Genomic DNA, 11,429 nt, shown 5'->3' on the forward strand with positions numbered 1-11,429 from the left:
CTGCCTACTTGTGATCTCTGTCTGTCAAATAAATAAATAAAATCTTTAAAAAAAAAAAAAATACAAAACACAATAGCTGACATGCTGTAAGCTTTCAGTAAACGTTAGTTGCTATAAATATGTATTAGGTATCTGAAAGGAGACACACTGTTGCCTATTGTACCTGACCTTGTAGTTCAGGTTGGCAAACTATGGCTCAAATCTGGTTACTACCCTCTTTTTATATAAAACAACAAAAACAAGCATATGCAACAGTAACCTGTAAAGCTTGATATTTATTATCTGTCCCTTTATTATCTGTCCCTTTACTTTACCTTTTTCTATAAAGTAAGTTTATAGAAAAATTTACTATCTTACTCAGATTATCAGGAAGCCTTTAATGAAATGAAAATAAAATTCCAAATTACCATGCAATAGAGTGAGTCACTAACATCTTAATATTAATTACTTTGTTAGTGATCAGTAGTCATCCCTGTCCACTTGTGAGGTTTGATGTGGTAATAACAGAGGGAAAAAAGATAAAATTCCTTGGTGCCGCAGGCCTTTGAGGGATGCTACAGTGGGGAACCAAAGCTAAAGGCTCTGGGTGCATGAAAGGAGACAAACCACCTGCAGTAGTGGTTCCTTAACTGAACCTGATTAAAACTGCTCTTTAGATATTCTCTGTAGAACATGCTAACAGCATAGTAGGCAGAACTGTCAAGGCTTAGGAGGCCCTTCTCTAGTGTAAATACAATTTTCCATTCCTGTCATTGAATTTGTGTCTTCCAAGAGTGACTTGGGTTATTCCCAAACCTATGTAATGCCATTTTTTTAAAAAAGATTTTATTTATTTATTTGTCATAGAGAGAGAAGTGAGAGCAAGCACAGGCAGACATAGTGGCAGGCAGAGGCAGAGGGAGAAGCAGGCTCCCCGCCAAGCAAGGAGCCCAATGTGGGACTCGATCCCAGGATGCTGGGATCATGACCTGAGCCGAAGGCAGCCGCCCAACCAACTGAGCCACCCAGGCGTCCCTGTAATGCCATTTTAACTTATTTTCACAGCATAACTTAATGAAAGATCAAATAAGGGGCGCCTGGGTGGCTCAGTGGGTTAAGCCTCTGCCTTCGGCTTAGGTCATGATCTCAGTATCCTGGGATCGAGCCCTGCATCCGGCTCTCTGCTCAGCAAGGAGCCTGCTTCCCCCTCTCTCTCTGCCTGTCTCTCTGCCTACTTGTGATCTCTCTCTCTCTCTGTTAAATAAATAAATAAAATCTTAAAACAAAAAGATCAAATAAACCAGTGATGCAAGAAATATGAAAGAGTTATGTGGGGCACCTGGGTAGCACATTCAGTTAAGTGTCTGACTCTTTGTTTTGGCTCGGATCATGATCTCAGGGTCGTGGGATCGAGCCCAAGTCAGGCTTTGCATTCAGCATGGAGTCTCCTTGAGACACTCTCTCTCCCTCTCATGTTGTCTCCCTCTAAAGTAAGTAAATAACTCTTTAAAAAAATTATTTTTAAAAATTTATCATTCCAGTGAATGATAAAGTGAATGGGAAGATCTAATAAAAAAGTAGCACTTTAAAAATTGCTATTGAATTTGGTGTAGATAAGCAATATAAAAGTTTGAGAGGAAGTTATAGAAATTTAAAATGATTCTGTACTTAAGTTTCTTCAAAAAAGTTTTAGATTTCATTCTTCATTTTAGAAAAATTTAAATTAGAAATTGTAAGTATATATACATATATATCTATATCTTTTATGAGAAATAATGTGAGCTTACTGACTAGTAAGTAGTCAGTAAGCTCACATTATAAAAGGGATTGGCTTTACGGTGAAAGGTTTGTGAATGAATGCATATGTCTTTTTTTTTAATAATTGGCAGGTGTTTTATTAAGATAAAGTTTTTGGAAGTGAGAGAGACATTCTAACTGGTCTTTAAGTATATTTGTCAGTGATTGGTTGGCTGCAAGAAAGCAAGCAAATGGTTTGAAAAATTTCAAAAGAGAGAGAATTGTTTAGTGTTGGGGTAGAGAGGTTTTGTGTTTTTTTTTTTAAAGATTTTATTTATTTATTTGACAGAGAGAGATCACAAGCAGGCAGAGAGGCAGGCAGAGAGAGAGAAGGAAGCAGGATCCCTGCTGAGCAGAGAGCCCGATTCAGGCCTCCATCCCAGGACCCTGAGATCATGACCTGAGCAGAAGGCAGCGGCTTAACCCACTGAGCCACCCAGGCACCCGAGAGGTTTTTTTTTTTGATATTGCTAATTTCCTGCAAGAAGTTTAGGGTCATTATCAAGTGAATATGGGTGGTATTCTCCCCATAAAGAGTATATAGAACTTTCTTAGCATACTTCTACCTATATAATTTGGAATTTCTGGAGTTGTTTTAATGCTCAGTAAAGTGACTTTTTTTTAACTGAAGTATAGTTGACATATAATATTATATTAGTTTCAGGTACATAAACCGTGATTTGACAACTTACACAGTATGCAGTGCTCACCACAGAAAGTGTAGTAACCACTGTCCCCATACATGGTTATTACAGTATTACTGACTGTATTTCCTATGCTGTACTTTTCCATATTTACTTTTAAGTTATTATAAAATGATTATGATATGCACAAATAATTTTTAAAATTCTCTCAATTTTTTTTATTAACAAAAAACTATCATTTCTAAATAGTGCATCCATTACACTTTACAAATAATTTTTTAACTTAGAAAAGATAATCTTATGAAAGTATAATCAGTGGATGTCAAAGTGGGTGTCTTAAAAAAAAGTTCTTTGTTTTTTTAAAGATTATGTTCTGTAAGATGTTTGCGAAGAAGTGCAGTGGGTGACAGTGACAACTCTAAAAACTCTGGATTCACTACCCTGGGTTTAATCTTTATTTAGTTATATAGAACTAAAAGTTTAGAAAGTATTCTTGGAGCTAGAGTACTTAAAGAAAAACAAAAAAACAAAAAACAGTCCTAGTAAAAAAAGTCCTTCTTTATAGCTTCTCTGAGTAATCCAGGCCATTATTCTGCCTGGAGTAGTGAATCTAGTTCAGCAAACATCAGGAAGTATTAAATAGCAAGCAATGTACTAAAGCAAGAGCAAGGGGGAAATTAGGGCATCTTGACACAGCCAGAAGCAGCCTTGTCAGTTGAGATTAAATTTAATCAGAAGGTGGAAATGGTTTTTGGTGTGTTGGAAAATGAAAAATCTGGCAAAGATATTTAATACAGAGGGCCATTTACAGCACCTTTATTTTTTTAATGTAGGCTCCACACCCAGTGTAGAGCCCAATGTGGAGCTTAAACTCACCACCCTGAGATCAAGACCTGAGCTGAGATCAAGAGTCAGATGCTTAACTGACTGAGCCACCCAGGCGCCCCTTACAGCATTATTTTTCAAACTGAGGCCTGTATCCTAATTGAGTAGGAATGTTTTCTGAGTTTCTGTCCGAAAGACAGGGCAATTGTTTAAGTCTCATATGCTTTTAATCTTACTTAAATGGAAATAGCATGCTGTGTTAGTGCAGATCTTCAGAGAAGCAGACATGAGGATGGGGGTTAGACTAGTAAGATATTTAATAGGGTAAATGCATGTGAGAGAACATGGAAAGGAATCCAGAGGCGACTGAAGGAGCTGTAAAACTGCAGTGTTGATTTGACCATGATGGAAGGAGAAAGGGAAAGAAGGAAGCTTGAGTAGTAGCTTCTTAGGCTGCCGTGAGGGAAGTCAGCAGACTATTAGAAAGTTCCCAGGCGAAAGTCACCCATCAGAAAAGGCCCTGTCTCTCTGAAATAGACCTGCCTATTGTCACTGATGTGCTCAGTCACTGGCAGGGAACAGCCTATGAGAAAGTGGCCTTGGGACCCATGTGGTACTGAATGCAGAGTGCTCTGCTGGGGCCATTGGTCACTTATGCAGTCAAAGATCAGAGACTGCCATACATGTTAAGTCGTGACATGCTATATATTTACACAGGCATACCTCCTTCTATTGCATTTGGCTTTATTGTGCTTTGTAGATAGTATGGGTTTTTTGTTGTGGTTTTGTTTTTTATAAATTGAAGGTTTATGGCAACCCTGCAGCAAACAAGTCCATCAGTGCCACTTTCCAACTGCATTTGCTGACTTCATGTCTCCGTGTCACATTTTGATAATTTTTGCAGTATTTCAGTTTTTCTCATTATTTTATTTGTTGTGGTGATCTGTGATCAGTGATTTTTGATGTTATTATAATTGTGTTGGGGTGCCACAAACTGCACCCATATAACATGGCCAACTTAATTGATACATGTTATGTTTGTTCTGACTTCTCTCCCAATCAGCCATTCCCTAGTCTTTCTCCCTCTCCTCAGGCCTCCCTATTGCATAAGGCACAACAGTATTGAAATTAGGCCAATTAGTAACACTACATTGGGCTCTAAGTATTCAAGTGAAGGGAAAAGTTGGACATCTCACTTTAAATCAAAAGCTAGAAAAAATTAAGTTTAGTGAGAAAGGCATGCTGAAAGCCAAACCAGGCTGAAAGCTCAAACCAGTCATCACATTACCTTAAGCCAAAGCTTAATTCAGAGCAAGGCCCTAACTTTCTTTAATTCTGTGACAACTAAAAGTGGTGAGAAAGCTGCAGAGGAAAAGTTTGAAGCTAGTGGATGTTGGTTCATGAGGCTGAAGGAAAGAAATTGCCTTCAATACATGAAAGTGCAAGGTGAAATACACGGTGCTGATGTAGAAGCTGTAGCAAGTTATACAGAAGATCTAGCTAAGATAATTCAGGAAGGTGGCTACACTAAACCACAGATTTTCATAGATTTTAGTCTGTCAGAAGAAGATACAATCATATTGCAAATGACATATCTGTTGAAGGGTTAATATCCAAAATCTATAAAGAACATGTCAAATTTAACTCCCCCAAACCAAATAATCCAGTTAAGAAATGGGCAGAAGATATGAATTGGCATTTTTCCAAAGACATACGGATGGCTGACAGATACATAAAAAGATGCTCCGGGCACATGGGTGGCTCAGTGGGTTAAAGCCTCTGCCTTCGGCTCAGGTCATGATCCCAGAGCCCTGGGATCGAGCCCCGCATTGGGCTCTCTGCTCAGCAGGGAGCCTGCTTGCTCCTCTCTCTCTCTGCCTGCCTCTTTGCCTGCTTGTGATCTCTGCCTGTCAAATGAATACATAAAATCTTAAAAAAAAAAAAAAAGATGCTCAACATAACTCATCATCAGGGAAATACAGATTTACAATGTATACTACAATGAGATACCAACTCATACCTGTCAGAATGGCTAAGATTTAATAGTACAGGAAACAGCAGATGTTGGTGAAGATGCAGAAAAGGGGAACCCTCTTACAGTGTTGGTCAAAATGCAAACTATTGCAGCCACTCTATACTGTATATATATATATATATATATATATATATGTATATGTATATGTATATACAGTATCTCTATACTGTCTATACTGTTCCTCAATAAATTAAAAATAGTACTGTGCTACAGTTCAGCAATTGCACTACTAGGTATTTACCCAAAGGATACAAAAGTACAGATTTGAAGGGGTACATGTACCCTACTGTTTATGGCAGCATTATCAGCAATAGCCAAATTATGGAAAGAGCCCAAATGTCCATTGACTCATGGTAAAGAAGATGTGGTATATATATACCCAATGAAATATTACCCAGCCACCAGAAAGAATGACAGCTTGCCATTTACAATGACAGAGATGGAGCTAGAGTATTGTGCTCAGCAAGAGAAGTCCGAGAAAGACAAATAACCATATGATTTCACTCATATGTGGAATTTAGGAAGCGAAACAGGTGAACATGGGGGGGATGGGAAGAGAGGTAAACCAGAAAACAGGTTCTTCTTAATTATAGAGAACAAACTGAGGATTATTAGAGGGGAGGTAGGTGGAAGATGGGTTAAATGAATGATGGCTATTAAGGAGGGCATTTGTGATGAGCACTGGGTTTTATGCGTAAGTGATCCCTAAATTCTGCTGAAACTAATATTATACTATATGTTAACTAGTTGGAATTTTAAATAAGAATTTGAGACTAAAAAAAATTAAAAAGATGCAGGTTAACTTAGGACTTTCTTGGCTAGAGAGGAGAAGTCATGAATGGCTTCAAAGCTTCAAAGAATAGAATGACTCTTGTCGATAGAGTATCTCTCTTCAGGAAAAAAAAAAAAACAGGTTTCTTTTAAAATATTGCTACTCGGGACGCCTGGGTGGCTCAGTTGGTTAAGCAGCTGCCTTCGGCTCAGGTCATGATCCCAGCGTCCTGGGATCGAGTCCCACATCGGGCTCCTTGCTCAGCAGGGAGCCTGCTCCTCCCTCTGCCTCTGCCTGCCACTCTGTCTGCCTGTGCTCGCTCTCTCCCCCTCTCTCTCTGAGATAAATAAATAAAATCTTAAAAAAAAAACATATTGCTACTCATTGACAATGCACCTGATCACCCAGGAACTCTGCTGGAGATGTACAACCAGATTAATGTTGTTTTCATGCCTGCCAGCACAACATGCCTCCCTCTCCCCCCGCCCCACACCTCCACTCCTGTGCACTTACTTGCTCTCTTTTAACAAAAAAAATGCTTTGTCTGCTAATTCCATCATCTCTTTCATTTCTGGGTATGCTTCTTTTGACTGCTTTTTATCCTGTTTATAGTTAAAATTTGCTACTTCTTTACATACCTAGAAGTTTTTTTTTTATTACATTCTGAATGTTATGTTGTTGAGTGTTTTAATTTTGTTGTCTACCTTTTTTTTTTTTTTAAGATTTTTATTTATTTGACAGACAGACCACAAGTAGGCAGAGAGGCAGGCAGAAAGAGAGAGGAGGATGAGGCAGGCTCCCTGCTGAGCAGAGAGCCCGATGTGAGGCTCGATCCCAGGACCCTGGGATCAGGACCTGAGCCGAAGGCAGAGGCTTTAACCACTGAGCCACCCAGGCGCCCCTGTTGTCTACCTTTAAAAAGAGTGTTGAAGTATGTCTTAGCAGGTGATCCATGATCCTTCTATGATCCTTGATCCATCTATGATCAAGAAGTCATTTTAACTTTCAAGTCTTATTATGTATGAAATTATTATAGGGGTGCCTGGGTGGCTCAGTCGGTTGAGCATCTGCCTTAAGCTCAGGTCATGATCCCAGGAGCCTGGGATCAAGCCCCACATCAGGCTCCCTGCTCAGCAGGGAGCCTGCTTCTCCTTGTCCCTCTGCCTGTAGCTCCCCCTGCTTGAGCTCGCGCGCATGCTCTCTCTGTCAAATAAATAAATAAAAACTTTTTTAAATTAATAAAAGAAATTATTATATAGTACATTAAATATAATATATATTATTATATAAGGCTGTAGTTGCCATAGATAGTGATTCCTCTGATGGATGGGTAAAGTCCGTTGAAGACCTCTGGAAAGGATTCACCATTCTAGATGCTGTTAAGAACATTAGTGATTCACAGGAAAAGGTAAAAATATCAATTGTTGCAGCAGACTTCATTGTCTTATTTTAGGAAATTGCCACAACCAGCCTAACCATCAGGACCCACCACCCTGACCAGTAAGCAGCCATTAATATCAAGGCAAGACCCTCCACCAGCAAAAAATGTTACAACTCACTGAAAGCTCAGATGAAAACACTTTTTAGCATTAAAGTGTATATATTGTTTAGACCTAGTAGCATTTGTATTTTATATATGTATATTATAGATAATAAACACACTATTAATTGTCATAATATATACTTAACAGACTGCAGTATCATGTAAACATAACTTTTATATGCATTAGGAAACCAAAAAATTCTAACAGTCTGCTGATTTCCCTCAGAACTGCGCTGTAGCCTAGGAAGCTCCTTCCCAAGCTTTTTGCTTTTATTATGGTGGTCTGTAACTGAACCCTTTATACCTCCTATGTATGCCTATATATCTTTATCATTAGGCATAATCAGAGAAAGTAAATAGAAGGATAAAATTCTAATAGCATTCATTCTTCATTAAGAATTCTTAAGCATTGATTATATACCAGGTACTATGTTTTATGCTGAGATTGAGATTTGCGTTCAAGTACATATGGATCTTCGTGAATGTTCCATATGTACTTGAAAAGAATGTGTCTTCTGCTTTACTGGGGTGGATGGATCTTAGAGATGTCAAATAGGCTGATAGTGTTGTTGAAGTCTTGCATATCCTTAACTGACTTTGTCTACTTGCTCTGTTTGTTACTGAGAAGAAGATTTCTAAGTGTAATCATGATTTTCCTGTTTCTCCCTTCAGTTCTCTTAGTTTTTGCTGCATGTTTTATGAAGCTCTATTTTTTAATTGAGGCATAGTTGACATTATATTAGCTTCAGGTGTATAACATAATGATTCAGTATTTGTATATATTACAAAATGATTGCTACAATAATTCTACTTAGATTTCTTATGGTTACTGTTTGTTTATGTGATGTATCTTTTCCCATCCTTTTACTTTTAAACTCTCTGTATCTTTATATTTAAAATGCCTTAAAATTTTTTATAGACAGCACATGTCTTACTGGTCTCATAATTTCCTTTTAATTGGATAATTTTCACCATTTACTGTAATGTTGTTATGTTGGGGTTTGAGCCTACCATTTACTATTTTTTTCTTTGTTGTCTTTTTCTTTTTTTCTTCCTTAATTGAATTAAAAAAAAATTTAAATTACAGTTTATTTCCACTGTTGGCATATTAGCCATACTGTGTCTGTGTATTATCTTTATTAGTGGTTGCTCTAGTATTTATAATATGTATTGTTACCTTATCATTTATGTTCAGTTAATATTATACATCTTCACATATAACATTAGGACCTTTTCCCCCTCTTCTTCTTTATGCTATGGCAGCCATACATTTCACTCTGTATATATTCTAAACCCTACCATAAATTGTAATTATTTTTTAAAATAATTATCTTTTCTGTAATTTTATTTGTTTATTTGCTTATCTAAAAGATTTTATTTATTTATCTATTTTAGAGAGAGAGAAAATGCAAGTGAGGGGAGGGGCAGAGGGAGAAGGAGAGAAACTCAAGCAGTCTCCATGCTGGGCCTAGAGCTGATCTCACAATTGAGATTATGACCTGAGCTGAAATCAAGAATCTGATGCTTAACTGACTGAGCCAGCTGCCCCTAGGTAATTTTGTTTTAATGAGGAAATTTAAATTTATCCCCATACTACCATCTCTTGCACTTTCAGTCTTGTTAGTCTAGGTTTCTGTTAAAATTTTCCTTAGGTTTGAAGAACTTTGTTTAAATTTCTTGTAATACAGGTCAACTTGTTAATGACATTTCTTGGCTTTTGTCTAGAAAAGGTCTTCATTTAGACTTCATTTTTGAAAGATATTTTTGCTGGATTTAGAATTATAAATTGGCAATTTTTTATTTTTTCTAGGGCTTTACAGATGTAATTTTATTGTATTGTCTCTTACAAGAAGTCTGTGATCATGCCTAGTTTTGCTTATCAATGTCATGTGCCTTTTTTCCCTGACTGCTTTAAAAGCTTTTTTCCCTTATAATTAGTCTTTAGCAATTTCATTATAGTTTTCAGCAATTTCATTATGATATACCTTGTGCTTTTCTTTATGTTTATCCTGCTTATGATTTATTGAGCTTCTTGGATCTTCGGGTTTATGGTTTTTGTGAAATTCGGAAAATTTACAAAAATCATTCTTTCAGATTGTCTTACAATCCCCTTCTTTCTCTCCTTACGCATGGGACTCCAATTATATGTATGTTGGTTCCATAGCTCACTTAAGCTTTTTTTTTTTTTTAAAGTTTCTTCCTTCTCTTTCTATGTTTTATTTGGACAGTTTGTGTTGTTATGTACAGAGGTACATTAATATTTTCTATTTTAGTTTTAACTTGAATTTCCTCATTCAGATATTGTGCATTTCTGCTATAAAGTTGCTCTTTTTCCATAAATGTTTCTTTTTTTCTCTTTATTATGTTCCTTATTAATAAAATCCTTGAGCATATCTATGATAGCTTTTTAAAATGCTTTATCCAGGGACATCTGGATGACTAAGTTGATTAAGTGTTTGACTCTTTGTTTCAGCTCTGGTTGTGATCTCAGAGTTGTGAGATCAAGCCCCTTGTCAGGCTCCATGCTGGGTGTGGAGTCTGCTTAGGATTCTCTCTCTTCCTTTCCCTTCCCTCCTCCCCACTCATGCATACTTATTCACTCTCTTTCTCTTCAAAAAATAAATAAATTAAGTGCTTTGTTTGCTAATTCCATCATCTCTTTCATTTCTGGGTCTGCTTCTCTTGACTGCTTTTTCTCCTGGTTATAGTTAATATTTACTACTTTTTTTACATACCTAGAATTTTTTACTACATATGAAACATTATATTATAATGTTAGACTGTTTGAATTTTGTTGTGTGTCTTCAAAAAGTGTGGAAGTATGTTTTAACAGGTAATTTAGTTATTGTAGATCAGCTTAATCTTTATGAGACTTGTTTTTAAATTTTGTTGAAGTAGATCTAGAGTTACCTTTTCTCTAAATGCTGTATAGCTACTGGGATTGACTCTTTTGGGAGCTTTCCTTAGTGCTCCAGTTATTCAATTCTGGCCAGAAGGAACTTGAATGTCAACCAGCTCCCTGGCCTTTATTCTTCACCTGGTTTCATGGATCTTTACCCTGTGTGTGTGTAGATAATATTCAGACAAAACTAAGTCCTCTAATTTCTGGAGCTCTTTTTTCTTATAACTCCTGCTTCCATAGTACTACGCCCCATAGATTCCAGCTGACTCATCCTTCTGAAGCTCCTATATTAGTCTTCTCAACTCAGTAAGACAACCAGGCTCCCTCTGTGTTTGTAATCCCTGTGCCATGACCTAGAAATTGTTTCTAGAAAGAAAAAGCATCATAACTGTAAGGCGTATCTCACTGGTTTTCCTTCTCTTAAGGATCAGTCCTGTACTGCCTTTCTCACCCCAGTGTCAAATTTTATTCTTTTATTCACTATTCTCCTTGTTAATATAGAAAAGTTATCTTTCAAAAGTAGAAGAATCCCTAGTTTTTTTCTTAATATACTTTATTTCTTAGAACAATTTTAAATTTACAGAAAAACTGGGAAGAGTACAGAGAATTTTCATATGCCTCTACACTCATTTCCCATATTGTTAACATCTTATATATACATTTAGAATAGTACATTTGTTACAATTAATGAACCAATATTGGGACATTATTATTAACTAAAAGTTAATAGTTTATTCAGAATTCTTTAGTTTTTGCCTAGTGTCCTTTATTCCCCCCAGGGTCCCATCTAGGATGCCAAATTATATTTAGTGGTCATGGGATGCCTGGGTGGCTCAGTTGGTTAAGCAGCTGCCTTCGGCTCAGGTCATGATCCCAGCGTCCTGGGATCGAGTCCCACATCGGGCTCCTTGCTCAGCAGGGAGCCTGCTTCT

The 11,429-nt window shown here is 37.0% G+C and overlaps 1 protein-coding gene across 4 annotated transcripts in view; it reads left to right on the top strand.

Annotated features, from left to right (window-relative positions):
* The window catches only part of BTBD8 (BTB domain containing 8), a 107,072-nt gene that overhangs the window by 36,739 nt on the left and 58,904 nt on the right, over window positions 1–11,429 (top strand). Inside the window, exon 1 of one of the 4 annotated variants that reach the window (XM_059375377.1) lies at window positions 9,088–9,147. The exons of the other annotated variants lie outside the window; for them this stretch is intronic. The gene's annotated coding sequence lies outside the window, so the exon portion shown is untranslated. Of the gene's footprint in view, window positions 1–9,087; window positions 9,148–11,429 lie in introns of those variants that run through there. 4 annotated transcript variants of the gene reach the window in all.

Source organism: Mustela nigripes, chromosome 14 (genome assembly GCF_022355385.1).
Source record: "Mustela nigripes isolate SB6536 chromosome 14, MUSNIG.SB6536, whole genome shotgun sequence".
Taxonomy (NCBI): Eukaryota; Metazoa; Chordata; class Mammalia; order Carnivora; family Mustelidae; genus Mustela; species Mustela nigripes.